This window comes from Propithecus coquereli, unplaced genomic scaffold (assembly GCF_000956105.1).
Source record: "Propithecus coquereli isolate 6110/MARCELLA unplaced genomic scaffold, Pcoq_1.0 Scaffold134, whole genome shotgun sequence".
In the NCBI taxonomy this organism is placed as follows: Eukaryota; Metazoa; Chordata; class Mammalia; order Primates; family Indriidae; genus Propithecus; species Propithecus coquereli.
This window is the reverse complement of record NW_012137636.1, coordinates 2,170,156-2,180,661: the sequence shown is the minus strand read 5'-3', so window position 1 is coordinate 2,180,661 and position 10,506 is coordinate 2,170,156. Positions and strand designations below refer to the sequence as shown.

At 41.7% G+C, this 10,506-nt stretch overlaps 1 pseudogene across 1 annotated transcript; it reads right to left on the bottom strand.

Annotated features, from left to right (window-relative positions):
• Positions 1-8,139: 8,139 nt before the first annotated feature.
• LOC105805812 lies at positions 8,140-9,022 on the bottom strand (annotated as a pseudogene). The gene has a single exon (XR_001137228.1). The product of XR_001137228.1 is annotated as a myosin regulatory light chain 12A pseudogene (transcript).
• Positions 9,023-10,506: the final 1,484 nt, after the last annotated feature.

Here is a 10,506-nt window from a genome sequence, read left to right as displayed (position 1 = left end):
AATTTCTCACATTCTGGATCGCTCTTACGACATCCCATGCTAGTGTTTAACTTGTTCCTGGTTCCCTAGTAGTTTCTGTAATTTGGTAATTAGCCCTAGGAGTTTTGTCAGATTCCATGTCAATTTTTGGCAAAAACTCTTTATGATTAATGTTGTGTACTTACAATTGTACATGTCAGGTACACATAATTGTCTAATTGTTGTTCTTTTTGTGAGTTTAAGTTTGATCAGGGGATTCAGATGTTGTCAGCCTGATCCTCTATTATAAAATTCTGCCATCAACTTTTGCCAAATGGTTTCAGTAGCCATGATACTCATGGACTAAATCATTTTACAACATAGTGATTTGTTTATTTATTTATATTTTTAGAGAAAGAGTGTATGTATCAGTTAATGAATCAGTCAGAAGACTACAGAGGCTTAGACAAATAAAAGATGATTTTTTTTTCCCTTAAGAAGTTTGGGGATAGATAGTCCAGGGTTGGGGCAGGGACTTAGTGATGCCATCAAAACCCTGTCAGTCTTTCATGCATGCTCCTTCATAGTCACAAGATGGCTGCGTAGTTCCCAGCATCACATACTCATTCAAGATAGAAAGAAAGATGAAGAGGTGGCCTAAGTTGCTTTAGTTCTTATTATCAGGAATATAAAAGTTCTTTTAATTCATAGCTGCAAGAAAAACTGTGAAAGTGACTCCTTAGGTTTTTCAGCCTTTATAAAGGAAGGTAACAAAAGAGAAGGGGCTTAGCAATGAATTGGTGAGTAAAACAGTGTCACAACAGTGGAGTCATTGTATAAAGATTAATAGTACTAACCCAAGGAGCATAGACTTTCTTCTATAGAATATTAGGAACCATCGAATTTTTAGTCCAGGGGCCAACATGCCCAAGACATGCCCAAGACAGGGTTGTAGGGATTGAACCCAGCAGGGCTGAAGGGTGAATGGGGGCAGTGGGGCCTAGAGGGAGGGACCCAGTCAAGAGGTGACTGGAGCTGTCCAGAGGGGCAATTTAGACCAGGGATTTGTGCCTCGCACCTATTAAAACCACTTATTCCATTTGTTTTGTAGAAAGTAGAGACAAGCTTTAAAGCCCAGAATTTCTTTGTTTTTTTTAATTTAAAATCCATTAATCAATTAAAGAATAGCGTGAGCTCTTGCAAAACAATGTGAATGTATTTAATATCACTGACCTGTACACTTAAAAATGGTTATGATGGTAAATTTTATGTTATATGTATTTCATCACAATTAAAATAAAAAAAATAGGTTGGAGGAAAAAGGCTTAGAGAGGAATTCAGAATTAGATAAAGGGTCAGGGTAGCAGGAATAAAAGAGAAACAGTATCTGATAGGGGCCGCATTTAGCCCCCTTTTGGGACAATAGCAAACAATCAAAAGGAATTGTAGAAATAGCATTGGCCTTGAAGTTACAAGACTTGGATTTAAAGCATGGTTGTGAATTAAAGTCTTTGAACTTGAACCTTTATAAGTTTCAGAAACCTCTTCTGTAATATTGGGATGATAGTACCAGCTCCGTCTACCTCACATGGCGTATGTAAGGAATGAAATCAGACTGTGAAGTCAAATAAGTAATAAGCTCTGAGTTTTCCCTATTTTGTAGACTTCAGAGCTCTACACTCCAAGCGGTTTCAAATCACTGCCAACTTAAGCTCCTGCTATGAACTTGACAACTCCAAGTCCTAGCTCTGATCCTACTAGTGTTGTAGTATTTTGTCTCAAGGCACAGGACATTTGAAATTAAACCATGGGGTGAGGAGGTGGACAAGAGAGGAAATAGCATTTATCTGGCATGTTTCCTTTTTCTTTCCACTTGTGGGTACCTGGGAAAGCAATCTGAATATTCCAAAAGGTCACACACTCCGTGGAGGCCATGTCAGTACTAGCTACAGTTGGCAGTAGTTCCATGCTACAGTTGGCAAACTGATATTTAATAGCTTTTCACTTCTTTTGAAAGTCTTATAATGGAAACATTAAATAAATGTAACATATGGAAGTATGTAAACCAAAAATAAAATTGTGTGCCTCTTTTGGATGTGGAGTTTAGGAACAAGAGCTCCATCACTACTGGGTCTGATATCAACAGTGCCTGCTTAAAACATGGGAGGTGGCTTAGAAGGATCTCAACACTACACAGGCTGGGTGGCTTTTGGTTACTCAGCTGGTCATCCTTTGTATGGATGGTTATTTTTCTGCCCTCTTTCCATCCCCTTTCTCAGACAGGTCTCTCATTGCACATACCCACCAAAGTAGAGGAAGGTAGAAAAGAAAAATTGTATGGATGTTACAAGGACTATCTTCAGTAAGGCTTAGATAAGACAATAGGATTGAAATCATTGCACACCATTTATGAATGTCAATTATTTATATTATTCAGATTCCCATTATGGCAGAAACTGCTGCATTAGCTCCAGTCACTAATCTTGGCATTCTAGGAGGATGGTGTTTCTCACAGTATGCACCAGGGATGGCTAATGGTCCATGTGAATGAGCCAGGAGTTAGTCTGTTGAAGTATTAATGATTACAACTTAGTGTTGTTTGGGGCTTGAATAAATAATTCACTAATCATCACTTGACTATTTGAACATAGCCAGGCCTCCATCGCTCAGTGCATGCACGAGTGTCTGTTCCAGGGGTTCCCAGGAGGGTCAACAACCCCTGATTCCATATTCTGCCTTCAGATATGTGGTGTGGGGCCTAGTTTTGGCAGCTGGTTTGAACTTTCTGTGACTAATGAACTTAATCTTTGATTCTTTGAGATCTGTGGCTCTTGGTGGCCTCTACGGGAGAGTTGTGAGGTTTTCTCTGTCAACTCTGGCTCCAGGGTTCCTTACAGACTCAGCCAAGTTTCCATCTGCCCCCTTTCCCCCACCAGCCAGCGGAAGAGGGTCTGATGCATAATGTATGAAAAAGCAGAGTCGTCTCTTTAGTGCCTTCTGGAAGGCTGTGCTAGGTGAAAGGGTGTGGAATTTGTACGTGGGGGAGAAAGACTTCTCATATGGTGATCAGGATATACAGAAGTAAAAGCTTATGTATTTCTCTGAGAAAGAAAGAGAGAGAGAGAGTGAGAGAGCGAAAGAGAAAGAGAGGGAGTGGGTGGCCACAGCACATGAATGAAGGAATAAAAAATGCCGGGAAGTTGAGGGAAAGTTGCTTGGAGTTTTAAAGGGTAAAAATGCCTTTTTTTCCCTGCTTTAGCAGACTGATAACAGAAGCGGCAGTGAAGCTGTTGCAGGCGTTCTTTATTTTTCTCTTTTTGCTGTGAGACTGGGTTATCTGAGTCCTTGAAATTTGTGTTTTTTTGGCAGGAACTGAGGCAGAGAGCTGGAGCAGGAAGTTCTCACCCTCTGTCCACTTAGGGTTCTTCAAAGCTATCATGAAGATGAAAAAACTCATCAAAAACCTTCATTCCAGTTAAGAGGGAATGCCTAGTCTCCCAAGCATTGTACAGAGGCACAGTGGGATGTTAATAACCCATGATTACTGACATTTTTATTATGATGATGATTGCAACTGTAATTCCATCTTCAAAATACTTTGAACATGCAGAGCTGACTTACACAGAATGTGAGAGTCCCTCAGAAATCCCCCTAAGATAATCACTAGAAATGGTCTTTTTGATTACCTCCTATGTATATACCATCTTAAAACGTTATCAATTTAATATTATGAATAAAAACAGAGGCACACTGGACATACTTCCCTGCAATTTGTTTCTTAACAATACATCTTGGTCATTTTTCTATGTCAGTTCATAAACTATTTGTCATTTCATTTTTTGGCTGTACCATAATTTATTGACTGACTTGATGATTATTTCTGGGTTTTTACTATTATAAACACCTTCAGTAAAAAAATCCTTGCATGTACATCTTAATGAGCTTGTCTGAGAAGTTTTGTAGTACATGTTCCCAGAAGTGGGACTTCTGTGTGGAAGAATAGGCACATTTTAGGATGTTGCCAAGTTGCCCATCAATGGTATATGGGCAGACATGCTGCCCACCCCTCATTGACATCAGGCATCAGTCATTTAAAAAATCTTTGTAGTTATTATGGATGAAAATGATGTCATTGTTTTGATTTTAATTTCTTAATTAGTGAGGTTCATAATTTCATATTGTATTTCCTTTTCCATGAAATGCTTGTTTATGTCCTTTTCATTCTTGGGTCAATTTTTCTCATTGATTTGTAAGACCTTTTTATTTATTTAGGATTTTAGGACTTTGTAATGTGTAATGTTAAGTATGTTTTCCCAGACTGTGGTTAAATTTCTTGCCTTTGTTTATGGTATTCTATTGTTAAGAAAGAAGCTTTAAAATTTTTTGTAGCCAGATTTCTCAATCTTTTCCTTTATGGTTTCTAGCTTTCACATCATGTTTCAAAGGCCTTTTCCTCTTGAAGATTATAAAAATATTCACCCATGTTTTCCTCTGAAACTTAAATGATTTTATACCTTATGTTAAAATCTTCTCTTTTTTTGGGAATTTACTCTGATGTGAGGAGGGAGATGGAGTTCCAGCCATATTTTATAACATCCAAAGACAACTGGGTGTGAATACAAGCTGTGTGACACGGGAAAGTTGCTTATACTCTCTGTGTCCTGGTTTCCTCTTCTGTAAAATGGAAATAACCACAGAATGTGTTTCCTAAGTGTGTGGTGAGAAGTCAATAAGGTGATGACATAAAGCAATGAACTTGGACATAGTAAGCCCTCAGTTTGGGTTGCTATTTTCTTTGTCATTCTTCATAGCTGGCCTGTCATTCCAGCACCACTGCTGGAAGAAACTACCTCTTTCCGCACTTGTGAAATGTTACCTGCGAGGGAGCCACATGCTAGGTTCCTGGGTACACTCTGTTCTAATCTCACTGTTCTGTCATTCTGTTCTGGGCTGATTCCTCACCCACTTCACTCCTGGCCTGGGAAGTCTCACCCCCCTCCACCCTTCAGTACCTGGAGGCTTCTCGCCCCAGTAACTGGCCTGCCTTCCTTCTCTTACCCCTCCAGTGCCCGCAGCTGCAGCCAGCTGACACCCTCTGTCCTGTGTCTATTCATGATTTTTCTTTGAACTTACGAAGAAGGATGGGACCTTTGGTTATCCCCACTTTTCAGATTAAAAAAAAACAGAGAATTGGAGAGGGTACAGTTATAGTAATTATATAATCAGTAAGACTGATTGTATTCTTATCCCAGCTCTGCCATATACTGGCCAAGTTACCTACCTTCTTTGAGCTCCAGTTCCTGCCAGTTCCTTCCTGTAAAACAAGGACAAGAGTGCTTGCATTTGGGGGTTGTTAGGAGGAGCCAGTGGAAATGTACATGCCCCTGGCAAGGTGCCTAACATATGGGAACCAGCTTCCAAGTGATGAGCCTCAGAACTTCTGATTCCAGATCCAGGGCAGGGTTGCCCAACCATCTGCCTCCCCAAATCAGACTGGTTAGAAAGAGTGGACTATGTCACAGAGAGGTCTGCAGACCTCACCAAAATCTCTTCTAGGATTTTCTCTGGGGACTGTATCTCTTTCAGGATGCTCGTTCTAGCCAGTAATGTGCCGCAACTGAATGCAACTGCTGCCTGGCTAACTGCTACTGCTAAATATTAATATACATAGGACGCCCTGTGCCGTGCAGGTAGCATGTCTTCATCACCATGGTGATCAGGCAACTTCAGTCTCCAAACACATTCTTTTGCAGCATATGTCTACCAGGGATGGAAGGGATCCAACGAAGCTGTGAGCCTGGCAAAGGAGGGTGGTCCCATCCCCCAGTTCCTGGCTGGTAGAAGTGAGTGGCCTGGCTCTGCCCCTTGACTCTAAGAAGACAGTTCTCTAGAAACTCTCCTTGTCAACACCAAACCCACAAATTTTCATCACCTAAAACTGATTCAGTGTTGCTCCATGAATTAATATAAATCTGTTGGAGACAGGAAACGTCTCAGGAGTTTTGCAGAGCTTTACCCTGAATGAATATGTGAACGTGTTAGTTTGCATATCGAAAGCTGTTTCACCTCAGGAGGGCATCTCTGAAAGACAGTAGCGGCTGAATCCCACAAGGCGCTGCGATTCTCAGACCTAAAGGTTTGGACTTGCTTTGTAAAGCAAAGCAAGTCTGCTAAAAACTACAGGATGAGAGCTGATCAAAGAGTGCCCACCCGAACAGACAGCCACCTGTGGCTATAAGCAATTAGCCCAAGGGACGGTTCCCGCTTAAAACTCCAGACTCCCTGTCTCCATTCACAATAACATGATAAAGAAAATATGGAGGCAATATATTTCTGTTTAACCCCTCTGTTAATTGATAAATTTACCTTAGAACTTAGAAGTTAGCCTTTGAAAGATTTTGTAACCATTTGTTCACGTAGAAAGAGTTAGTTAAGGGATCTGAAGAAGCCTTTTGAAAAACTGTTAACCTACGAGAAACTACCTGCTGTTATGTAAATCTGTTACCCCTGGCAACTGATCACTGTACCTATAAATGACCATGTAAAACTTCACTTATGGCCTCTGAGATTGACGGAGAAATCCAGGCCCCCTGAGCACCCGCTTTGCCTATAATCTTTATAAATCCATAAAACTATACCTTCGTCTCTGGGTATTCTTTTATTTCCATTATTTTCCATTTTCTATTATTTTCTTATCCTTTGCAACCCTACCAAAGGGACCCAGTTTTTTGCTGGTAGATTAGCTACCTCCCTGCAATTCAGGAAAAAAAAGTACCCAAGAGAAGATTATACAGGTGACAGCTGCACAGCTGGGAGAAAGCCCAGCAGGCAGGACTCACTGAGATCATCCAGAACGTATCGGTTCAGTGATGATGGAGCAAATCCCAGAAGCACCCATGGGAATCCTCTTCTGGGAGATTCTCTTCAAGGATGGAACTGAAAAATGTAGATGCCCATGAGAGCCTCTTGCTTCTAAGGTAATTCTAAGATAAGCAACTCTCAGAGTCCTTTGAGTGTGAGGGACAGACAGAAATGGTGTGTGTGGGGTGGGTACAGCTGGAAAGGGCTGTCCCACTTGCAGTGACCCCAGCTTCCTCTCCCTGGGCTCATTCACATGGCCTTCTCTGCCATTGGCAGCCAAGGCAGGCTTGCCTGGGTCCCCAATTTTTATTTGAGTGCCTTTGGCTTCCTCACATGGAGCTCAGCTGCGCTGTCAGTGGCGCACGGAGCTTGTAATGTCATCACTGCCCGCCAGCCCTTCTCTGCACAATTGTGTGGAGGGTCATCCAGGTTGCTGCAGCCATCAGGAGCTGGTTCCTTTTCACTGCCCAGCAGCATGCCATGGGACAGACGCTCCACGGTGGGTTTCATCTTCGTCCGTAGAAACACATCTGAGTTGTTTCCGGTTTGGGGCTGTTATGGATAAAGCTGCCATTATACATTTGTGTACAGGTTTCTTTGTGGACCTAAGGCTTCACATCTCTGGGATAAATGCCTAGAAGAACAGTTGTTGCTCATATGGTAGTTGCATATTTAGTTTTTAAAGAAACTGCCAAACTGTTTTCCAGTGTGGTTGTACCATTTTTACATTCCCACCAGCAATGTATGAGTGATCCAGTCTCTCTGAACGCTCGAAAGCATTTGGTGTTGTCATTACGTTTTATTTTAGCGGTTCTGATAGGTGCATAGTGGTATCTTGTGGTTTAAATTTGCATTTCCCCAGTGACTAATGATGTTGCCCATCTTTTCACTTGCTCATTTGCTGTCTGTGTGTCTTCTTTGATGAAATGTCTCTTCACATCTTTTGTTCATGTTCTAGTTGGATCATTTTCTTTTTTACTGTTGAGCTTTGAGAGTTTTAAAAATATATTCTAGATACTCATCCTTTGTCAGATAAGTGGTTTGCAAATATTTTCTCTCACTCTCCAGCTTATCTTTTCATCCTCTTAACAAGGTCTTTGCAGAGCAAAAGTTTTACATTTTTTTGTTCATTGCAGTATTTCTATTGTGGCTGCTTTGAGATCTTTGCTCATTCTGACAGCTCAGTCATCTCGATGTCTGCACCTACTGATTGTCCTTTTTCACTGAGTGTGAGGTCTTCCTGGTTCTTAGCAGGCCAAGTGATTTTCTTTATTGGAAATTGGACATTTTCTTTTTCCTTGTTTTTTTAAGTTTAAACAAGTATTTTATTGTAAAGTTTAATTATGGTTCAGAAAAAAATTGAGTGAATAACTTTCTCTGAAAAAATATATTGACTCTGTAGACTGCAGTTATTGGGGGGATAGGAGCTGGTAAGTTAAATTACCGTATTTTCTAATCTGAAAATGATAAAAAGTCCCATTTCCAGTCTGATTATAAAGATACGTATACCCAAAATGGCTGAGAATAAATACAACAAGAAAAGCAAAAGCTATAAAGCTAAGGGCATGCAACAGGCTCTAAGAGAAAATCTCAGAAATACCCAAAGTGGCAACAAGGAACGTTTGGCTGGAATCTGAAGTTCTTTTCAGTCACCTTTGTCTTTTGCTCCATGTTTAAGGATGTGCGTGAACTCCATGTGATTGAAATTCCCCTTTTTGTCAATGGGGGCTTCTCTGTACAGCTCATCCACTTCCTCGTCTATAAACCAATCTCCCATGATTGTCAGCAGCTTTCTCAGGTAATCTTTCTGAATGGTCCCAGTTGCTTCTTCATCAAAGCAAGCAAAAGCATTTCTGATGACATCTTCTGGATCTGTGCCATTTAACTTCTCACCAAACATGGTGAGGAACATGGTGATATTGATGGGGCCAGGAGCCTCATTCATCATGGCATCCAGATACTCATCAGTTGGATTTTTCCCTAGTGGGGCAAGCATATCATGCAAATCTTCCTTGTCAATGAAGCCATCTCTGTTCTGATCAATCATGTTGAAGGCCTCTTTGAACTCCTGAATCTGTGACTGGTCAAACATGGCAAACACATTGGATGTTGCGTGCTGAGGGCGCTTCTTGTTGGTCTTGGTCTTCGACCTTTTACTAGACGCGGTCGTGGTTAAATCCCTGCACAGCCATGAGAATACAAGCACCTCAGTGATCCCCGGAAACTGGACATTTTCATATTACGTGATGAGGCTCTGGGTCTTATGTCCACCTCCTGTCGTAGTAGGTGTTTTGTGGCACTGCTCTGGCAGTGAGGTGGAGGGCACCACCTAATTACTGTCAGGCGAGGGTAGCAGTCCGGGCTCTCCACTGGGTGGAACTCCATTGACAACTGAGGGGGAAGCTTCCTTGTTACTGGGCAGAAGTGGGAGTTCTGACTCCCTAATGGTCTCCACTGTCTCGGTGGTAGGGCTGTCCTCATTACTGCCAGGAGACAGTGAAAGTCCTGACTCTCCACTCTGCTTCCACCAACTCCGCCCCAGTGCCAAGGGGAAGGGGCGTGCTTTTACTGCCGAGAGGGGCAGGAGGCCAGGCTCCCTATTTGGTATCCGCTAACGCTAGGGAGCTGGAGTTTCATTACCAACTGGCAAGCACAGAAGTCCAGGCTCCTCGCTTGGTTTTTTTGATACTATCTTAGGGCGGGTGTTGGGAGTCTCTGTGCAGCCTCTCTGTAGTGGGCGCTTCCCACTAGGCCTTTGCTGACATGAGTGGGAGGTGGTGGCCACAGTATTTTTCTGTTGTATTGTACTGAAGTAGAGCAATTATTGTCTAAAAGTTTTCTGTCTTGCTAGGCTGCCCCTTCTCTGGTCCTTTGGCTAGAGAGTACAGGCTTTTCTTGGTGCTTTTCTCATCTGTGGTCATAGGTGTTTCCAGAAGGCTGCCTTCTTCAGCTCCAGGGATATATGAGACAAAAAGAAAAGCCAGTGTCATGCCTTGGGTCCCAAGGTGTCTAGCCAGTTTGCAGCCTTCTCTCTGCCTTACAGAATCTTATTTTATGTTATAAATATATAATGTCCAGATATTTATGTGTACTCAGAAGAATAGGGCAACATACACCTACTCCATTTTCCCAGAAGTGGAAGTTCCAGTATGTGGCCTTTTGAGTCTGACTTCTTGCACTCAGCATAATGCATTTAAGATTCAAAATTTCATGAGTTTTGACAAAGATATGCAGTTGTGTAACTTATATCACAATCACAATATAGAACATTTCTATCATCTCCAAAACTTTTCTCTGGGCTACGTGATTTTTTTTCAGATGAAAACCTCAAAGTGTTCCCTATGAGAACACCTTTTCAGCTTCCAGGATGACCCCAAATGGACCCCACGTCTTACTTTCTTGCTCATATGGAATACTCTCCCTTAAGTGTAGACTGCACTTAGTGACTATCTTCTTTTTTTCGTTTATTTCAAAATATTATGGGGTGTCAAATGTTTTTGGTTACATGGATCACTTTTGTAATGCTCGAGTCAGGGTTAAAAGTGTGCCCGTCACCCAGATAGTGTTCATTATACCTGTTAGGTAGGTTTTTGCCCACCTCATCCTACTCCCTCCCCCCTGCTTGATTTCTGCTGAATTTTGCTCCCTTCTTTGCATGTGTGCTCATCAGTTAGCTCCAATTTAATA